A 23,589-nucleotide genomic window follows, 5' to 3' on the forward strand; every position below is an offset into this window, starting at 1 on the left:
CTCCTCTATATGTTCTTAAATATTTTATAGGCTTTTCAATTTCTTTTTCCACCGTTGTTTTGAGACATTTGAAATCATAAAATGTTTCTAATTTTTCTACCAAAAAAATAACTAAATTCCTTCCTTAAAAAATCATCATAAAGCACAACAAATACTTTTTATGGCTACTCAAAGATGGTAAAATTGGACCACATAGATTTGCATGAACAACGCCCAATTTTTTAGTTGCTCTCTATTTACCCATATTTGGAAATGAAGTTCGAATGATGGAAGTGCTTCTACGAGTATAGCTATGGAAAAGCTTATTGGAAGTGATGTATGGAAGCTTATCTACAGGGGCAAGATTTGTGGAATTTAATTGAACATGATGACACAGAAATTCCAGCAGATACTCTACAGAATGCTGAATTATATCCAAAATGAAAGATGAAATGTGGAAAAGCTTTATTTACCCTGCGAACTTTGATTATCAAGGAATATATTGATCATGTTCGTGATTTAAAGTCACCAAAAGTGTGGGAAATACTTCAAAAGCCGTTCACTAAGAAAAATGCAGCTCGATCACAATTTCTAGAGAATGAACTAGCTATAGTAACTCAAGATAATTTTTCTATTGAAGAATATTTCTTGAAAGTGAAAAATCTTTGTTCTGAAATTTCAGAATTAGATCCTGAAGAACTAGTGAGTGATGCTCGATTACGACGTTATTTTATTCATGGTTTACGAAAAGACTTTATGCCATTTGTTTCCTCAATACAAGGGTGGGCAAATCAACTTACAATTATTGAATTCGAGAATTTGCTTTTTAATCAGGAAGCTTTGATTAAGAAAATGACTAGCAGCAACAAGCTTTCTTCAAAGTCAGAAGATGAGTTGTATGTCAAAGATTAAAGGAGATAGAATTTTCATTCAAAGCCTTCATCAAGGAATGAGAATCAATTTATAAGTGTGGAGTCGTCAAAGAAGCCATTTAAACCTTGTTACAAGTGTGAAAAACTTGGCCATCTTAAACGAGATTGTCGGGTGTAAGTGGTGTGTGATCGTTGCGAAAAGTCAGACCACATTAAGCCAAATGTTGTACATGAAAGTAAAAATTCTTCAGATCCATTTTGGGAACAATGTTTAACTATTGAGGTTCTTGACCAGCCAACAAATGGGACTTCAGCTATACATCAAGATGATATATCTGCAGATGCTCATGCCTTTATAGACTACAATGAAGAATGGATTGTCGATACTGGTTGTTCTCATCATGCAACTGGAAACGAAACTCTTCTATCAGATGTTCGTCCACATTGTCAAAAGAAGGTCATTGTGACAACTGATAATTCAATGCATCTTGTGACGAAATAAGGAGATTTGAATGATGAGAGTGTTCTGCTTAAGGACGTTTATCATGTTCCTGATTTGAAGAAAAATCTTGCTTCTATATCACAAATAACAAATTCAGGAAGGTACGTTCTGTTTGGTCCTAAAGATGTTCAAATTCTTTCTAATGTGAAAGATGTTGCTGTTGATATCCTGTTATGTGGAAAAAGAAAAGAATCTTTGTATGTTTTATCAACTAGGGATGAATATATCAAGAAAACTAGTCATAATGCAAGCTCAACGCTTTGGCATGCTTGTTTGGGTCATGTAGGTTTTCAGTTGTTGCAGAAAATATCCACAAAACAACTTCTTGATGGTCTCACCGTCTTCCTTTCCCAAGTTCAAAGAGTAGAGCTTTAATAGTATTGGAATTGATTCATTCTGATCTTTTGGGACCAACGCGAATAGCAAGCTATACCGACCTTCATTACGTGATGGTGTTTGTGGATGATTTCTCTCGTTTCAGTTGGGTATATTTCTTAGAACACAAAAGTGAAGTATTTTCAAAGTCTTTAGTTTAAGCATGCTGTAGAAAAAAAATTTGAATTGAAAATCAAGTGCTTGCTCACTAATAATGGAGGGAAATTTCTTTCAAATGATTTTATGGAATACTGTAAGGAGTATGGGATTCAACGACAATTGACTTATTTAGAAACCTCGCAACCAAATAGGGTGGCTGAGCGCAAGTTAGCTCATCTTACATCAGTTTTCTTGTCTTGGCTGCATGCGAGGAGTCTTCCAGGAGAGTTATCGGCATCAGCTTTTCAAATAGCTTGTCAGGTTGTAAATCGGTTGACTCTATGGCCAGGGACAGAGTCATCACCATTCGAGTTGATTTATCATCGTAAACCCAATGTGAGTTATTTTCGTATTTTTGGGTCTATTTATTATGTTCATGTACTTAAACATAATCGAACTAAACTTGACCCAAAGGCCAAGAAATGCATTTTTGTTGACTATGATACTCATAAAAAGGGTTGGAGGTGTATGGATTTGGAAAGAAGCTGACGTTAGAATTGATAGACACAAAGCTCGTCTTGTTTTTCATGGGTTCTCTCATAAATATGGTCGAGACTATGATGAGACTTTTAGTCCAGTCGCAAGGATGGTAACATTATGGACAATCATCTTTTTAGCTGCTATTAAAGGCTGGAAATCATGGCAGCTTGATGTGAAAAATGTTTTCTTTTAGGGAGAATTGAATCGTGATATTTTTATGAAGCAGCCGCAAAGATTTACCTCTATGAAATCAGACTTGCATTGTACGGACTCAAGCAAGCTCTTTGTGGAATAAACTTAAACGATGAACATTAGTTTTTGCCTAAAATAAACTTAATAATTTTAGTAAGTGTTGAAAAAATAAAAGGCCAAAATTTATTTTAGGAAATAGTGGGTTTTATGAGATAGCTTATAAATTAGTTTTTTTTTTTTTTTTTTACACAAAAAGGTTTTTCAGAATTCTTTGTCTCATTGTCTCTCCTAGTACTTTAGTAAAGTAGTATCGGAGCGTTCGATTGTTAGTGAATGTGAGATTACTTTACAGATTCTTGAGTGTTATTTTGACAAATTGGTATCAAAGTGAGTTTTTATTTCTACAAGTTGGTATCAAAGCGGATGACGAATATGATGGGTCAAATGCCGCTACCGCGATTAACGAAGACTAACTATGAGAATTGTTGCATCCAAATGAAAGATCTTCTCGGTTCTTAAGACACACGGGAGGTGGTCGAAGAAGGTTTCGAAGAACTGATGGATACCACAGGTTATACGGCGTCGCAAAACAAGGCGTTAAAAGAATTACAATCGAAGGATAAGGCAACATTATATATGTTATTCTGGGCTGTTGACGAGTCAGGCTTTGAGAAGATTGCAAGGCAACTACTTCAAAATAAGCTTGGAACACTTTAGAAAAGGTGTTCAAAGGAATCGACCGAGTCAAGCAAGTGCGTCTCCGAACTCTGCGTGGCGAGTTGGAGAGCATGAAGGTGAAGGAGTCAGAAAATGTATCTGACTACATTGCGCGCGTACAGACCGTGGAAAATCAACTAAATCGAAACGGAGAAATGTTACTTGAGACGCGGGTTGTGGAGAAGATCTTGAGGTCGTTAACCAACAACTTCGATAATGTTGTATGTGCGATAGAAGAGTCAAAGAACCTAGCGAAGTTCACAGTCGATGAGCTCGTCGGTTCTCTCAAGGCACACGAGCAACATAAGAAGAAGAAGGAGGAGATACTCGATCAAGCCCTTCAGACTAGTGCATCAATAAAAGATGAAAAGATACTGTATGTTAGTTTATTTAATCTTGTATTAACCGTAATTCATTTGTATTTGCTGTTTGTATTTTAAATTATGTCAGTTTTAGTATTTGTGGCTAAGATCAAGGGAAGTTATTAGTGTATGGCTAAGATCAGGGAAGTTATTAGCAGTTATTAATGTGTGGCTAAGATTGTAAGAAGTTAGTTTTTATTTTTGTCTATATCGTGTAACAAGTTGAATAAAATAAGTAAGTTCGTTTTGTTTATTTTCCAAGTATTGTCTCTCTTAGAGAATAACGTTATTGTGCAAAAATCACTTTCTTGTATGAGTGTTTCTGTCATTTGGTATCAGAGCGTGGTTACATGCCAAAGATCATGCCGAGAAATAATAACAACACTGGAGAGAGAGGAGAGTCTTCGAAGTCTGCAACAAAGGAAGGTCTGGTATCACTCCAATACCTGACGTTATCGAGAACCAACTACTCAGCATGGGCTATGAAGATGAAGGTCTATTTGCGTGCTCAAGGGGTGTGGGACGCAATTGAATCAACTGAGTCTCTGGATAGTCTTGATGAAAGGAAGGATCAAATGGCCTTAGCAGCTATCTATCAAGCAATCCCTGAGGAGATGTTTTTGTTAGCAGAGAAATAGACAACAAAAGAAGCATGGCAGATGTTAAAAACTATTCATGTCGGTGCTGAACGTATAAAGGAGGCAAAGATCCAAACTCTGAAGATTGAGTTCGAAATTATGAATATGAAGGAGTCCAAGACTATTGATGATTATGCAGCAAGGTTGACAGGAGTTGTTAATAAAATACGTACTTTTGGAGACAAGTTTGAAGAGGCATACTTGGTGAAAAAATTTCTCCGCTCAGTACCTTCTAAGTTTCTTCATTTCGCATCGGACATAGAGCAATTTGCCGATTTAAAGGTGATGACCATGGAGGAAGTCAACGGCCGTCTTAAAGCATACGAGGAATGGATCGGTGGCAACAAAGAGAATGCTGAGCATGTCTTATTGACTCAAGGAGAATGGAAAGCAAAAGAATCGAAAGGCAAAGGTGAAAGTTCAACGTTCGAGAAAAAATGTAGTGACAATGGAGGCCATAGCCGAGGGCGAGATCGCAGTGGTCGCTGGAGAGGGAGAGGTCATGGACGTGGAAACGACTCGTTACATCAAGAGAAGAAGACTGACAAGAGCAAGGTAAAATGCTACAATTGTCAAGGCCTAGGCCACTATGCCTCAGAATGTCGGAAGGTGAAGTGTTATAATTGTCAAAAGGGCCATTATGTATCCCACTGTAGATTGAAGAAAAGGGAGGATTAGGGGCACTTGACTGAGACGCAAGGTGATGAGGATGAGCCAGCCTTACTTACAGCACAAGTTTGTGAAATCCGAACTCTCGGTTCACCAGAGTTGACGGAGATGGCTCTTTATGAAGAGAAGGTTGTCCCGGAAGAAATTGAGAAGAAAAGCAACACTTGGTTCCTAGATACGGGAGCCAGCAATCATATGGCTGGTTGTCGAAGTTGGTTCTTGGAATTGAACGAGTCAGTGACCGGCACGGTGAAGTTCGGAGATGGATCACTTGTAGAGATAAAAGGACGTGGAGATGTGATGCTGCAATGTGAAAATGGAGATCACTGTATCCTTTCCGATGTATATTTCATTCCTAAACTTAAAAGTAACATTATAAGTTTAGGACAATTGGATGAACAGGGTTGTAAAGTTGAGATCAAACATGGTTTACTTGTCATTTTCACAAAAGCAAAGGAGTTCTTGGCAAAAGTGAAGCGGTCAAGAAATAGGCTATATACAATTAGCCTAAAAACAACGAAACCAGCATGTCTACTTGGTAAGTTGTCTGAAGATTCTTGGTTGTGGCATGCTAGATATGGGCATTTGAATTTTGATGCTTTAAGAAACCTGTCTACGAAATAAATGGTGAAAGGAATTCCGCATGTTGAAAGGATCAAACAAGTTTGTGATAGTTGTGTAATCACTAAACAACGAAGAACACCATTCCCACAACAAGCGAATTTTAGAGCCGTTAGTGTTCTACAATTGGTGCATGGCGATTTGTGTGGTCCAATTACTCCAACAACTCATGGAGGTAATAAAATTTTTTTGTTGTTGGTAGATGATTTTAGTAGATATATGTGGATTGAATTGCTTAAAAATAAATCTGATGCATTCTTGGGATTCAAACGTGTAAAAAATAAAATTGAAACTGAATCCGGAAAGAAATTGCAAGCGCTTAGAACTGATAGAGGTGGAGAATTTACAAGTATTGAGTTCAAAGAATATTGTGAGAGTAGTGGGATTAAAAGATATCTAACAACACCCTATTCTCCGCAACAAAATGGTGTGGTTGAACGACGAAACCAAACTGTTACTGCAATGGTGCGAAGCATGTTGAAGTGCAAAAATTTGCCGATGTATTTCTGGGCAGAAGCGGTGATGACAACCGTCTACATCCTTAATAGATCCCCAACGAAGAGTGTAATTGAAGCAACTCCTTATAAGAAGTGGAGAGGAAGAAAGCCTAATTTAGAGCATTTTAGAGTGTTCGGAAGCCTGGCGTATGTAAGAAATACAACATCAAATTTAACCAAATTACAAGACCGAAGTGTGCCAATGATTTTCGTGGGATATGAAGCAGGTTCAAAAGCTTATTGTTTGTATGATCCTAAAGCGAAAAAGACTTCATATCAGCTGAGACGTCAAGTTTCTAGAAGAAGAATAATATAAATGGGATGTGCAACAATTGGAAGAAAATGAGAAGGAAGGTGGTAAATTCTCTGTTGTGGTAAATTCGTTGTTCATTATGATCCACAGGTCTATGTGAATGACGAGGACATTTTAGAAGAGCGGGGAGAATCATCAGGACTCTATTGGGAGACGATTCATCACCAGCAAATTATTTATCACTAGGACACAATTCATCAGTAGGAGACAATTCATCTAACGTCTCATCTAGTCCAAGAAAATTTCGATCGTTAAGAGAAATTTACTCTCATTCTATTGAGTTGAATGAAGAAGTTGAGATGTGTTTTCTTTCACTTGAGGAGCCAAATTCATATATGGAAGCAAGAGATAATGAGAAATGGCAGCAAGCAATACTAGAAGAGTTGTCTGTTATTGAAAAAAATGGCACGTGGGAGTTTGCAAAACTACCAAAGGGACATCGAGCAATTGGGAGGAGGGGAATAAAGCCCGTTTAGTCACAAAGGGTTTTGTCCAGAAATATGGAGTGGATTTTGATGAGGTATTTGCACCTGTTGCAAGGCTTGAAACAGTGCGAGTCTTGATTGCTATAGCAGCACAGGAGAGTTGGGTGATTCATCATATGGATGTCAAGTGAGCGTTTCTTAATGGTGAGTTGAAGGAAGAGGTTTATGTAGAACTACCAGAAGGATTTGTTGTGGAAGGTTGAGAAGGGAATGTTTTACGACTTAGGAAAGCATTGTATGGCTTACGTCAAGCACCTCGTGCCTGGAATGCAAAACTAGATAATTGTTTAAAGTCTCTTGGATTTCAAAAGTGTCCTTTAGAGCATGCTGTGTATACACATTGGAAAGAAAATAAAATTCAGATAGTTTGAGGTTATGTTGATGATTTAATTATTGTCGGGTCAACCAAGGATGATATTTTGAGCTTCAAGCAACAAATGAAGAATTTGTTTGAAATGAGTGATTTAGGATTGTTGTCTTATTATTTGGGAATAGAAGTTAAACAAAATGTTGATGGAATCAGGTTATCTCAGTCGAGTTATGCAGCAAAGATTTTGGCAAAACTTGGAATGATGGATTGTAATCCGTGTCATGTTCCTATGGAGCCGAAAACAAAGCTAAGCAAAGTGAGTAATTGTCCATCTGTTGATTCCACTCTTTATAAGAGTATTATCGGAAGTCTTTGTTACTTAGTGAACACACGACCTGACTTATCATATTTCGTCGGAGTTATGAGTCGTTATATGGAAGCTTCGACTATGGTTCATATGGCATCTGTGAAGCAGATACTCAAGTACGTGAAAGGAACTATTGATATTGGATGTCATTATGTGAAGGCAAAGCAAGTAGAAAATCGCTTAATCGGATGTAGTGATAGTGATCTTGCTGGAGATATAGATGATCGAAAGAGCACTTTGTTTTTATTATATGGCAATCCAATTACATGGACTTCAAAGAAACAAAAGATGGTGGCACTTTCATCCTGTGAAGCGGAGTATATTGCGGCAACGTCAGCTGCTTGTCAAGGAATATGGTTAGGACGTTTACTAAAGAAATTGCATGGGAAGGAAGTAAATCCAATTCGTTTAAATATCGATAACAAGTCTGCAATAGCATTAGCGAAAAATCCAGTTCATCATGATCGCAGTAAACATATAGACATGAGGTTCCATTTCGTTCGTGAATGTGTGCAAAAAGGAGAGATTGAAGTGGATCATGTAAAAACTGAGGATCAATTGGCTGATATACTTACAAAGCCATTAGGACAACAAAAATTTATGGAGCTTCGAGAAAGAATTGGTTTGAAGAATGTAAGAATGTGAAGATCGAAATACAAGATTAACAGGATGATTTGTTAGTTTATTTAATCTTGTATTAACTGTAATTCATTTGTATTTGCTGTTTGTATTTTAAATTATGTCAGTTTTAGTATTTGTGGCTAAGATCCAGGAAAGTTATTAGCATTATTAGTGTATGGCTAAGATCAAGGAAGTTATTAGCCGTTATTAATGTGTGGCTAAGATTGTAAGAAGTTAGTTTTTCTTTCTGTCTATATATGTACTGTGTAACTTGAATAAAATAAGTAAGTTGGTTTTGTTTATTTTCTAAGTATGGTCTCTTTTAGAGAATAAAGTTATTGTGCAAAAATTACTTTATTGTATGAGTGTTTCTATCACTATAAACTCAAAATATTCAAGGTAGAAGTCCAGGAAGTCGCGGGGATGGTCGAGGTGGTCAAGACAACAATGAAGAAAATTATAAAGAGAAGAGACAGTCAAGCCAAGCAAATTGGCGTGGAAGAGGATGCACTGAAGGACGCGATCAAGGATATTATTCCAACATTCAGTTGGCCACTATGCAAATAATTGTAACTCCGACAAATGTTACAATTGTGGCAGAATAGGTCATTTTGCAAGAGATTGTCGAGCCGAAGAAAAGGTGAAAGAAACAATCAACCTAGCCTTGGATGATGCAACAAATGGAGACATTTTGTTGATGGCCCAAAATGAAGAGCTGAAAACTAAAGAACACGATGGTGGGAAAGACGATGACAATAGTCGTGAGGCGGTGGAAACTGTTGGAAATGGGTGACACACAGCGGATTTGGCGAAATCTTGATAGCAGAGACGAGAAAATCGAAGAAGGATGAACAACCGGATAACAGAGAGCCCGAGCTAGAAGAGAGAGAGAGCCATTGGTGGGAAAGGCAATTTGAGGAAGAAAGAAGAAAGAGAATGAATATGGAAGAGAAAATGGAAGAAGAAAAGAAAGATTTAGAAAGGAAGGTTGAAAGGTTAGAGTAGAAAGTGGCTAAGCTGAGTGAGAGTTCTTCCTCTCTCAAACCGGAGAAGGAAGAGAATGAGAAGGAAATCTCTGAGCTTGTGAAGAAAATTGAAGGTGTGGAGAAAGAGAATGACTTATTGATGGAGATTGATGGTCTAGTGGAAGAGCTAGTGAGAGAGGAGAAAGATATAGAGATGCTAACTCAACAGAGAGGCTCACTTGACATGAATCTGAATCGAGTCTAACAGGAGACAGTGAATTTACGACACACGATTGCGATAATCACTCGTGATAAAGATAAAATGGAGGAGGCAAAAATGGAAGTGGAAAATGTCGTTGTGGACCTGCGAAGGGAATTTTGAGTAAACTGAAAGAAGGTATGACGTCTGAGTCGAGCGTGGCTAAGAACAAGAGAAATGAGGAGTTGGTGTCTCAAATGGGCAGTTCTTGAGAAACTTCAAATGAAGTTTCGTCAGAAAAGGACAAGCTTAGTTTACCGCTCGAGAACAAGGAGAGAAAATTGAAGAAACCACGACTGAGCTCGAGAAAACGAAAACGACATAGGTGGAATCGTTGAAAATAGCATTTAAGTTTATGGGGGAGTTTTGTTGGAATAAACTTAAATGATGAAGATTAGTTTTTGCCTCAAATAAACTTAAATTTTAGTTAATTTGGGTGGGTTAATTTGAGTGGGTTTTAAAATTCAGTCGTAAAAGTAAACTTAAAGTGTTAAAAAATAACAAGATTTATTTTAGGAAATAGTGGGTTGATGGGATAGCCATATTTAGTATTTAGAAAGTCTATAAATTAGTTTGTTTTCTATGTCGGAGCAAAAGAGCCAGAGAAATTGTCTCCTTGAAGTACATTGTAATGGAAAAAGGTTTTTCAAAATTATTTGTCTCCTTGTCTCTCCCCTCTCGACATCTCCTTCACAAGTACACGAGTAGTACTTTAGCAAAGTGGTATCAGAGCATTCGATTGTTAGTGAGTGTGAGATTACTTCACAGATTCGTGAGTGTTATTTTGACAAATTGGTATCAGAGCGAGTTTTTATTTCTATACTTCGTGCTTGGTTTGGTAAGATTGAGTGATATGAACCATGACCAAGGAATTTCCATACCTCAAGGTCCAATTACAAGGATGAGAGCTAAGAAACTACAACAAACCTTATATAGTTATATTCAAGCTATGATGAGCTCATCAAAGAAAATTCTAGAAGACGCTGGAGACCTCCCTTATATGTTGTGCAAAGTTGAGCTTCAAGAAAGAGATGAATTAAATGCACTTTAAGTTGCATTTAATGAACTTCACTGAATTTATGAAACTAGTCCAAGGATGAGTTAATAAGCACATTTTATTAATTGCATTATTTAATTATAGTTTAAATATTTGTTTGTCCTATTTAAGCTAATTTTAAATATAGGAGTTAAGGTTATATTGTAACCGACGAAGGTTATATTCCACCATTAACTAGCCCTTTTAATATGGAAGTCATGGGTATTTTTCGTTTACTACCCCATTTAATTTGGAAGTTATATATCACATAGGTTAAGATTGTAAGGGCTATATAAAGTTTCTTTTCTTTGATTAGACATCAGATTTTGGAATTAAGAATAGAATTTCTATTTTAGCTTTGTTGAGAGCTAAACTTTCTTTGCAAATTCTTGTGTTTAGAACTTGCATGTAGAGTCATTCAAGTGATATTGATCAAACCTCTTGTGGAGTGATTCGAATCACGAGTTTAGAAACGAGTTTTCTTTACTCTTGATCTTGATCATCAAGGTAATTCGTTGGACTTTCCCTTGGGTTAATTTTCCATATCATTTGGTATCAGAGCTTCAGGCTTAAGATCAGATATATGTTTCATTGTGCTTATCTCTTTTAATTCTCTTATAATTTTTTTTTTTTCAGTTTGTGTAGAATGTTCATGTTCTATCACAAAAATATATAACAAAAAAAAAAAAAAAATCTTATGTTCTTTAAAGTGTTAGATCTGGATCTTATCAACACTTTGTTCTTCTTTAAAATCTTCTAAATCAGAAGGAAAAAAAAAACCATTGAAAGAAAGAAAGCATATTGATGTTAAATGTCTTTCTTTTTTTCCTCTTGATTATTATATCTAACTCTCATATGTTACTACGTCTAAATTAGTCCTTAATCATTTTCTTTCTTTAATTCGTTTCTTTGTCGTTATTCGGATTGCTCCTTCAATACCCTTGTGTATGTGTTGAGTGTGTTGTCTATTCACTTTGATTTGCACTTAGCTCTATAACATAGCTTGTCTCACATCCCAATTTGTTTTTTGGAGTGTGATTTGTGTGTGCTCAATTGTGAGGGTGAGTTTGTAAGGGAGTGACATATTAATTCGAGTGTTGAGTGCTAAACACGAGTGAACTATATTTACGAGTGAATACACGTGAGGGAGCGCTTGTGAGGTTCTTTTTTTATTTTTTTCTTTCTTTTACCTTTCTTTTGTAGCATGAAAAATCTAGACAACAATACAGACATTACTGATGCACGATTGAGAGAAGCCCAACAACAAACCATGGAAAGAATAATTCAAGAAATAGAAGAGTTGACTGATCGAATAGGTAGATTGGAGATTCAAAATCAAGCTCGACAGAGGATTCCACTACCTACGCCCTCAACCGATACATATGAGGGCGACAATTCTGATCACCATGAGAATGATCCACATGTGGTTGGTCATGACTTGATGCGAGGGAGAGACCATGGAAGAAGGTATCATAATTTACAACAACGAGTTCCTTATGATGATAGAATTGATCGTAACGTGGGAGCATCAAATTAAAACTTCCCAAGTTTTATGGCAAAACCGATCCAGAGGAGTACCTTTAATGGGAGAAATGGTGGAGTCGGTGTTCAACTGTCATAATTTTAGTGATGAAAAGAAGGTACTGTTATGCATTGCTCAATTCAAACAATATGCTCAAATTTGGTGGGATAAATTGATGTCAAGTAGGAGAAGAAATCTTGAAGCACCAATTGATTCATGGGTCGAGTTCAAAGAGTCCATGAGGAAGCGTTTTGTTCCACAATATTTTCACCGGGACATGGCGCAAAAGCTTCAAGCATTGAAACAAGGACGCAAATCTGTGGAGGATTATTACAAGGAGATGGATACATTGATGGATCGACTTGAACTCGATGAGGACATGGAGGCTCTCATGGCGCGGTTTCTTAATGGGTTAAACACAGAGATTGCGGACAAGACTGATTTATAGCCTTAGCCTTATTCTAATATTGAGGAGTTGTTGCACATTGCAATTAAGATCAAGAGGCAAATCCAACGAAGGTCTCAACGGTATTCTTCTAAAACTTTTCCCAATTCTGCTTCTACAGGAAAAGGGATAGTAAGAACATTGATTATAAGCATAGAAATCAAGAGATTAATGAGAAGCCTCAAGTTAAATTTGAGAAAGGGGAGAGTTCTAGAACAGGGAAAGAAAAAGTAGAAAAGTCAAATGTTCGAAATAGAGATTTAAAGTGTTGGAGATGTCAAGGGGTAGAACACTATAGTAGAGATTGCTCAAATGCAAGAATTATGACTATCAAGGAGGGAGAAATTGTTATGGATGACAAGGCACATGACGACATAAATGAGGAAACTGATGAGAGTGAGGAGTTTAGTGAAGAGGACCCTACACATATATCTTTGGTTACTCGACGAGCTCTAAACACCCACATTAAGGAGGACGGCCTAGACCAAAGGAAGAACTTGTTTCAAACTCGGTGTCTTGTTCAATTTGTACCTTGTAGTGTTGTAATTGATAGCGGTAGTTGCACCAATGTTGTGAGTTCCATTCTGGTCAAAAGACTTAATTTAAAGACACAACCACATCCAAGACCCTACAAGCTTCAATGGTTGAATGATTGTGGGGAAGTACGGGTAACTCAACAAACTCTTGTTTCTTTTACTATTGGAAAATATGTTGATGATGTTTTATGTGATGTTGTATCCATGCATGTTGGAGATTTACTACTGGGGAGGCCTTGGCAATTTGATCGTCGGGTAATGTGTGATGGGTATGAAAATCGATACTCTTTTACTCACAACGTAGAAAAACTACTCTTATTCCATTGTCTCCAAAAGATGTATTTATTGATCATTGCAAACTTGAAAAGAAAAGGCAAGAGGCTGATGCAAAAGCAGAGATTGAAAAAGAATCAAGTGAAAAAAAGAGCTTGAGGGAAAGCAAGAGAGTAACACTCAGCCTAAAGAAAAAAAAGAGAGAAAAGCCAAATGAGTAAGCTTGTATGTTAGATCAAGTGAGGCTAGGAATGTTTTGCTCTCTAACCAAACTATTCTTGTACTTATGTGCAAGGGATCTTGTTACTTTACTAACATGCTTAACCCTTCTTTGCCTAGTGATTTTGTTGTGCTTTTGCAAGAGTTTGAAGATTTATTTTCCGAGGAGAAGCCTAGTAGTTTGCCACCACTTAGAGGGATTGAACACAAGATTGACTTCATTCCTGGCGCGCCCATTCCAAACCGACCAGCTTATAGGACTAATCCAAAGGAGGCTGAAGAGATACAAAGGCAAGTAAGTGAACTCCTTGCTAAAGGGTATATACGTGAAAGTTTGAGTCCTTGTTCTGTTCCAGTTATTCTTGTACCTAAGAAAGATGGTTCTTGGCGTATGTATGTTGATTGTAGGGCTATAAACAAGATAACTATAAAGTATAGGCATCCAATTCCCAGATTAGATGATATGCTTGATGAATTGCATGGATGTAGTCTTTTTACTAAGATTGATTTAAAATCGGGTTATCATCAAATTCGCATGCATATTGGGGATGAGTGGAAAACAACTTTTAGAACCAAGTATGGTCTTTATGAATGGTTGGTTATGCCTTTTGGATTAACTAATGCACCTAGTACATTCATGAGACTAATGAACCATGTCTTATGAGAATACTTAGGTAAGTTTGTGGTTGTTTATTTTGATGACATCCTTGTTTACTCTAAATCTTTAGATGATCATATTACCCATGTACGCAATGTTTTGACTACTTTAAGAAACAAATGTTTGTACGTAAATTTAAAGAAATGTAGCTTTTGCATGGAAAAAGTTAACTTTCTTGGGTTTGTAGTTTCATCTAATGGTGTTGAGGTTGACGAGGAGAAAGTGAAGGCTATAAAAGATTGGCCTACACCTAAAAATGTAAGTGAGGTAAGAAGTTTTCATGGTCTTGCAAGTTTCTACCGTAGGTTCATTAAGAATTTTAGTACAATTGCTTCACCCTTGAATGAACTTGTTAAGAAAAATGTATCCTTTATATAGGAAAAAGATCAAGAACTTGCTTTTAATACTTTGAAAGAAAAATTGAGTTCTGCTCCCTTGCATTACCTAATTTTGAGTCTACTTTTGAAATTGAATGCGATGCTAGTGGAGTAGGGATAGGTGCTGTATTAATGCAAAATCAAAGACCTTTGATGTTCTTTAGTGAGAAGTTGACTGGTGCATCTTTGAGGTATCCAACTTATGACAAAGAGCTTTATGCTTTGGTTCGTGCATTGCAAACCTGACAACATTATCTTTGGCCTAAGGAGTTCATTATTCATATGGATCATGAAAGTTTAAAGCATTTGAGAGTACAAAATAAACTCAACAGACGATATGCTAAGTGGTTAGAATTTATTGAAACATTCCCTTATGTCATAAAATATAAACAAGGTAAGGAGAACATTGTTGCAGATGCATTATCACGAAGGTATGTCCTCCTCAATACTTTGAATGCTAGGTTGTTGGGTTTTGAATACATAAAGGATTTGTATCAACATGACATGTTCTTTGCTCCTTTTGTTGAATCTTGTGAAAAAGGACTCATTGTGGATAATTACTTGTTGTTAGATGGATTTTTGTTCCGAAAAGGCAAACTTTGCATACCATCTTGTTCCATCTGTGAGCTACTTGTGAGGGAAGCTCATGGAGGTGGTTTAATGGCACACCATGGAGTTTCTAAAACTTATGATATGCTCTCTGAACATTTTTTTTTTTGGCCTAAAATGAGACATGATGTTCATAAAGTTTGTGCTCATTGCATAGCATGTAAACAAGCTAAGTCTAGGCTTCAACCACATGGTTTATACTCCCCATTACCGGTTCCTAATGGTCCTTGGATTGATATATCAATGGATTTTGTTTTAGGTTTACCTAGGACTAGGAAAGGTTATGATAGCATCTTTGTTGTGGTTGATCGATTTAGTAAAATGGCTCATTTTATTCCTTGTCACAAAACTGATGATGCAAAACATATTGCAGACCTGTTCTTTAGGGAAGTTGTACGATTGCATGGCATTCCTAAAAGCATTGTTAGTGATCGTGATGTAAAATTTTTAAGCCACTTTTGGCGTGTTTTATGGGGTAAGTTAGGAACTAAGCTAGTATATTCAACTACTTGTCATCCTCAAACGGATGGACAAACTGAAGTTGTTAATAGAACCATGACTGCTATGCTTAGGGCTATTATTGATAAGAATCTTAAGACTTGGAGGATTGTTTGCCCTTTATAGAATTTGCATATAATAGGGTTATTCATAGCACTACTAAATGCACACCTTTTGAAATTGTTTATGGCTTTAATCCTTTAACCCCCCTTGACTTGTTACCCATACCATCAAAAGAATTTGTGAATTTTGATGCAAATGTCAAGGTTGAGTTTGTTCATAAACTGCACAAGCAAGTGAAAGAACAAATTGAGAAACAAAATTCCAAGGTTGCCACCCGAATTTATAAAGAACGTAAGTTTGTCATCTTCAAGCCAGGAGATTGGGTTTGGGTGCATTTCCGAAAATAAAGATTTCCTACTCAAAGAAAATCTAAGCTTTTACCACGAGGAGATGGACCTTTTCAAGTTCTTGAGCGTATCAACGACAATGCTTATAAAATTGATTTACCAGGTAAGTACGGTGTTAGTACAACTTTTAATGTTGTTGATTTGAGTCCTTTTGATGTAGGTGATGGCTTTGATTCGAGGACGAATCTTTTACAAGAGGGGGAGAATGATATGAACCATGACCAAGAAATTTCCATACCTCAAGGTTCAATTACAAGGACGAGAGCTAAGAAGCTACAACAAACCTTATATAGTTATATTCAAGCTATGGTGAGCTCATCAAAGAAAATTCTAGAAGACGCTGGAGACCTCCATTATATGTTGTGCAAAGTTGAGCTTCAAGAAAGAGATGAATTAAATGCATATTAAGTTGCCGCCTGGGGCTGCTGGCTTGATGGGCCCGCAGAGATCGCCGTGTACGAGCTCCAATGGCTCACCGGCGCTGTAGGATGCTTGAGACAGTAAACGTGTGCGATTCTGCTTACTGATGAGACACCCGTCGCACAACCTGTTCAGGCCCCCAATTGTTGGCAAACCATACACCATCTCCTCCTTGTGTAGTTTCTATAGAGCAGGAAAGCTCAAGTGCTCATACCTTGCGTGCCACCTCCAAGCTACTTCTTCGGTCCTGACTGACTGTTCTATCTCTAACTCCAGGATGTAGAGGCGGTTCACCGTGTGCCAACTTGTGTGAGGAGCCGTCGTCAATCGTCACAAATCTTGAGCAGCCCGCACTCGATGTAAATGTAGCAGCCAACCTCATCGAGTTAACTCAAGCTCACAAGGTTATCCTTGAGCCTCGGGATGAAGAAGACATCGGTCAGCTTGCGGTGCTCGCCACCCTTGCTGACGAACAGGATGGTGTCGCGCCCTTCAATCTCAAAGAGGGAGTCATTGCCCTGGCCTTATGGTTTGTTTCCCTCATGTCGAGGACCCATCACTGGTGCTCGCGTTGCTGGCCACTTTCGTCGATCTGAGTGAACACACGCTCTTCCTTCAGCTAAATCAGTTCTCTAGCCGGTGCCTTTGCCACGCCCAGCTGGAGCTCTTCCTTGAGATCTATCAACCCCTCACCGGAGCAGCGTCGTCGTAGATTGCTACTGTGGATTTGGAATCGGAATTGGAGAAAATAGTTAAAACCGATGAACTCACCATGAAAAGTTTCGACTCTTCCTCCTCGGATTGGGCCACATGGGTCTTCTCCTTGTTCTTGGGCTTGCTCCAACAATCCTTGCTCAAGTGGCCTTTCTTCTGGCTGTTCGAGCACCAGATTGGCCTGCCATCAGCTGACTCCTTCTTCTACTTCCCTTATTTTCCTTGCGTGGAGGACCTGTCGCTCTTGCTAGAGTTATCGCGGCGCTTCAGGCGTGCAAGCCACTCCTCCTCAGGGAGGAGAAGACGACCTTGCTTCTCGATAGCTGAAGAGACATTCTTCTTCCTCTGCTCGACGTTGAACAATCTTTCGATCATTTCTTCCACTATTAGGTTGTTCATGTCAAGCAATATCTCGATTGTAATCGCAACTTGCTCGAGAGGATCTGGGGTGACCTGCAACATCTTCTTCATGATCTCTGTCTCGCTGATGCTGTTGGCGACCCTCGTGATATGCATAGAAAAATCATCGACGGATTTGTCGTCCTTGAAGCAGATCTCTAAGAACTCCTTCCACAATGGCTTGATGTTGGATTTCCGCACTCGCTACACATCAACCCGGCGTGATTTGATCCTCTCCCAGGCCGATTGCGCAGTGCGCTTAGTGGAGAGAGATGCTAGCATCTCTAGAGGTACAACCCGCAGTATGGTGGCGAACGTCAGCCGATCCTCCCAGTATTCGATCGCTTCTCCTTCCTTCGACTCGACGGCGTGTCACAGCCCTTGCGCCTGTAGGTTGACCCGCATCAGTAAAGCCCACTCGTTATAAGTTGGACCTCGTCAGCATCGGGTATTGCACCGAAGCGGTCGTCTCCTTGATCACGCGCTCGACGTCCGTCTTCATGGCGCGAGCCTCTTGGGGGCGGTGATGGAGATGTAGGCGCTCGACAGCGGCGTAGAGGAGTGCATGAGTCTGTCCAGGATGGACCTCATGACGTGTGCATCTTCGTGTTTTGGTGCATCTTCTTTTACCTTGAACTTGAGCTCTAATACCACTTGTTGTCTTTAGCCAGAGCAGCTCACTGCTAGTGACAATATGAAGAAATAATAGAAGGCGTAAGGATGAAGACTGTGAATCTTGTTGCAAAAGACAGTCCATATGTTTCTCATTTGATTGCAGTATTTAAAATAAACCTACGTCTAAAAATGGCCAAAGTGGCCAACTAAACTTTCGCCACTCCAAATTATGCTACTCACTGGACGTGGATATGTCAAATTGTCTAACAAAAAATTCGACTGAAGTTGAAAATTATGATTAAACAAAATTTTAAAAAAAAAAAGGTTTATCTAACCGTCATCACTCTTGCAAAATAATCGGTGATACTTTTATCTTTATTCATCTCTAGGATCTCAAATTTTCTCTTAACAATTTTTCCATAAGCTCACTTCAGTGATCATAGTGACCATCGAAGTGAGGGATCTTCGCTAAAGTTTTGTCTTCACTCATACTCTCTGTATTTGATCACTAAAAAATTTGTACTCTATAAACCCTAGTGGTACCAATTGTAAGGTTTTGGCAGAAAGGAACTAAACAAAAAACATAAACAATTGGAGATTCAAAGGATGATATTATTCCATACTGAACTTGGCTTTTATACCCTTACAAAATAACAAGAGAAATAACTACAAATATTTCATAGTCAAACTAAATAACTAAGAATACTCTAACTATCCTCAAAGAAACTATCTTTATTTACCATGTCTGATATAATCAAATTCTTCTAATAGCATGGTAGGAGTAGTAATAGTAATAAGATATTTTTAGTATTTGATTTTGATAAGACTTATGAAAACTCAATGGAATTTTGGATTCCTAAATTGGACTACCTTTGTTGGAATGGGCAGAAAATATGTAATTGTGATGTTCACGTATGTAAGTCACGATTAATCAATGTTTTTTTTTGTTTCCTTCTAATATTTTACATATTAATCTTTGTTACCTGTCTAGTTTGAATTTATATAGGTCACGTTTTACGATTCTCATGTTTACAGCTGTTATCATTTATCTTTGCAACCTTCACATTAATCCTTGTAAGAAAATTCATCTTTCAAGAGACCAAAATGGGTTGATGAACTTCAGCTAAAGAAACTAAGTTTTGGCTTAGGTAATGAAAATCTGAAGGATTCTTATAACAGTCCAAACCCAAAGCTAGTCGATATTAACTACTTTAGTTTGTCTTATATCACCGTTAGCCTTACAGTTTTAAAATGCGTCTATTATAGAGAGGTTTTCACATCTTTATAAGGAATACTTTGTTCCCCTATCCCACCGATGTGAGATCTCACAATCCACCCCTCTGGGGCCATCATCCTTGTTAGCACACCATCCAGTGTCTCGCTCTGATTCCATTTGTAACAGTCTAAACCTAATATTTTTTGCTTTGGCCCATTACATATTGTCGTCAGTCTCATGGTTTGAAAACGTTTCTACTAGATAAAGGTTTCTACACCCTTATAAGGAATGCTTCGTTTTCCTCTCCAACCGATGTGAGATCTCACAATTCTGCCTAGTTACCATATGCAGGATACAATCATTTTGGCTATCAACTGTACGACAACTGGTAAAAGACTACTTGAAAGACACTTGCATGCTAAAAGATCTTCACACTTTTCCTTCGAGGCCAGACAATTTTTTTGCGTCTTTGAATCTAGCGATGGAACTCTATCAATATTTACTTCAACTGTTTGATGTTCAACATGATAGAACCCAAAAAGAACTAGATCATAATGCAATGCAAAGATGAACTTACAAGATAAACTAAGTAATTGGAAGAACTTCGACCCTCTCTTTCTTGTTCTTGTGATCTCTTAAGCCCTAAATCAATTGAGTCAATGTCTAATCTCCTCCTTGTTAAATATAACTCTCTATGGGAAACACTCACACAATTTATTAAGACAAATCGAGTATAGATTACAAGACACTCTATAGAATACTATGCACTTTGTGCTTTGTATTTCTTGGGATGAAAACCTAAGTAGGGAGGAGGGTATCTATAGTAGAGGCCAAACAATTTATTAATAGAATTTCTCTAACCTTTTTTCTAAAATATCTAAATCTTTTACCTAAATTATTTCTAAAATATTTAAATATTTTTATTTGTAAAAGACTTAAATTATTTTCCTAAAATAATGAGTATCTTTATTCATAAAATACCTAAATTATTTTTCTAAAATAAATATACAATGTGATCATACAATTATTGCGCTTCAACTTATTGGGCTAGCAATGATATAGGGATGATATTTTAACACTGCCCCTCAGCACTAGTTCTCATTTGTTGTAACATGTTGAGCTGATAGCTAAAACTCTCATGTTTGCGAGTATTTAGCCCTTTTGTAAACAAGTCTACTACTTGGTCATCTGTCTTGATCTACTGCATCTCGATTTCTTTCTTCAAGACTTTCTCTCTAATGAAATGGTAGTGTACCTTCACATGCTTGTTCTAGCATGAAACACTGGATTTTCTGTTGGGTGAATCACATATTGTTTGTCGGAGTGAAGTGATATTGGATAGTCAATTTTCTAGTGTCAATCTTCCATCAAGAGTTCAGCAATGTACTTTCTTGAGTTGCTCTATTTGTTGCTTTGTACTGTACTTCTCTAATTGACAATGGTACAGTTGATTGTCTTTTGTTAGACCAAAAAATTGTAAACGAACCAAGCTTAAATACATACCCAGTGATTGATCTTCGGGTATCATGGTCTCCTGCATAATTGGCATCACTGTATCCAGCTAGCTTGTAGTCTTCGCTTCTTTTGTACAAACAATCGTAATTGATTGTACCTTTGACATACCTCAAGTTCTGTCGAGTCGCATCCAAATGAGGCTTCTTTGGACTTTGCATATACGGACTCATGACTCCAACTTCAGTTTTTAATCCTTTTGGTTGGCTCATGTAGATCTCTTGGTCTAACTCTCCATGCGAGAAAACATTCTTCATATCCATATGCAAAAATTTACAATCTTTATTTACCATAAGTGCTGGAGGAACCTGTATGATGGTGATATTCACCTCTAGACTAAACATTTCATCATAGTCTAATCCATATTATTGAGAGAACCTTGAATCTGTAGTCTAAGCTTAGTATCTCACGATTGATCCATCCGGGGTACACTTTATTTTGTAAATCCACTTGCAAAAGATAGATTTAACATCTTCTAATCTTGCACTAGTTCCCAAGTTTGATTTTTCTCCAAGGCTATAATCTCTTCCTCCATTGCGTGTTGCCCAGCCATATTTTGTGATATTTCTTCATACATCTTTGGCCCTTTAACTTCGTCTTTTATAATAATTGTATTGACATAGTTTGGATTTGGCTTTTGGATTCTTTCTGATGATCTGAGTTGTTGAGATGCCCTTTGTTTTTCACTAGGTTTATGTAACTACCGAAATTTTCTATTTAATTTAAGGTCGCTACTGTATACATATCATCAACATTGAATGCGGAAAGACTTCATTTAAATTTCATAAAAAAATAACCTTTATCTTAAAACACAACTCTGGACTTACTTGTTCCAAAAACACCCTTAAAAAAACGACACAACAAAATATTAAATAAAATAAATAAATGTTTAAATTAAAAACATCATATTCTACATAAGTCTAAGAAAATAAATATGACTACCCTATGCATATGTCATGGTCTCGAGTTGTGATGTCGTCGTCAACCGTATAGGAATGTTTTACCTTAACCTAAAAAATGTAGTAGCACATGGCTTGATTATTTAAATAAATACTCAGTAAGTGACTCTACCATTGGGGTTAAATGCAAGAACATGCGAATGTAATAACGAGACCTATCGTTTCAATCTATTTTCCTACGGTATTGTCCTAACGGGTAACTTGGATGTGTACCATATACTCTACAACCCATACGTGCAAGTTGGACTCACCAGTCAGTTCGCACACCACTGGGCCACTTTCCTTGTCGGGGAGCATACTCTAGGAGCTCCTTAGGCCAAACACTCGTTAGAACTAGTAATCGTCAAGGCAGCATTAGCTTAACATAATGATCGTTCTCCTGCTTAGTCATCGTAGTATTATGATAACCATAATTATCGTTTTCCTGCCTCGTAACGTACACGTTCGTACTATCATGAAGGGTAAGGGGGTATCCCCCAATGTATGAGCACACAATAATGCATGAGGTCCCAACATTTTTTCCATTTTCATTACCATTTAATACAACCCTACTAGTGTTTCGTACATATCATATCGTTTTCATATCATTTCACATATTTTTATCATATCTTTCATGCATACGTTGAGGTTGTATTTCATGCTAGTTCGCCGTTTTGCAAGTCAATCACATCATATCATTCAAATTACATAACTATATCATATGATAACATTCCATGTTTCTAGACATAACAATTTTCATTATATACTATCATATCATAACATATCGCATAACAATATATAATATTATAAACATGTCAATTATCACATATCTCGTACCATAACATGTTTCATATCATTTTCATATCATATATACTAACTTATCATAGTCTTAACATTCTTATATATATCACAATCATTACGTTGCATGAACGTACCTTGGTCATATCATTACAGGAATGTATCCTAACGCTATCGTTCTATTAATCTATCATAATTCTATCCCTTTCTACCCATAACCTAACCATATTCTTTTATCAATCGATCGTGACCATATCGTTTTCATCTCAATTCGCAAGTAACTCAAAATTCCTAACTCAATTTAGCTTAAATCAAGAAATTGAACCTTATACTAACCTTAATTGCATTAAACAAGGCAAATTTCAGCTTCGAGATGGCCAGAATGGTGGAAAATTGGCTATTTTTCTTTACCGAACCAAGGGACTACGTTTTGAGCAACCGAGCCGAGCCAAAACAGAGGGACTTTTTGGCTGTGGTGTGACAAAAATACATTGTTTTTTTTATTAATTTCTTTTATATTATTATTTTTTTTAATTTCTATAATAATTTCTTATATATTATTTTGTTTAATTTCTTTTATATTATTATTTTGTTTAATATTTTTATATTATTTTATTATTTTTAGTTTACAAGTATTTAGTTTCTTTTACGTATATTTTAAAAATACTTTAATATTTCATACTAATTTAAAATATATTATTTATAATATAAATAAAATAACACATAATTATTCCTCAAACAAACAATCATTTAATTTATGATTCAGTATAAATTTATTAATTATGATTTATACATATATTTAAAAGTTATTTTGAGGCATTAGATTATACATATATTTAAATAATTTTAAATTATATTGTTTTCATTTTATAACCCTAAATGAAATTTTTGAAATCGAAAATTTCTATATTTGTGTTGGTTGGAGAGCGTCGATGAAAGTAAATAAATTTAAATACCGAGTTTTATCAAAAGTTGTCCAAAATATTTTAACCGTTGAGTGTTTATTGTAAG

This window comes from Cucurbita maxima, unplaced genomic scaffold, assembly GCF_002738345.1.
Source record: "Cucurbita maxima cultivar Rimu unplaced genomic scaffold, Cmax_1.0 Cma_Scf00004, whole genome shotgun sequence".
Taxonomy (NCBI): domain Eukaryota; kingdom Viridiplantae; phylum Streptophyta; class Magnoliopsida; order Cucurbitales; family Cucurbitaceae; genus Cucurbita; species Cucurbita maxima.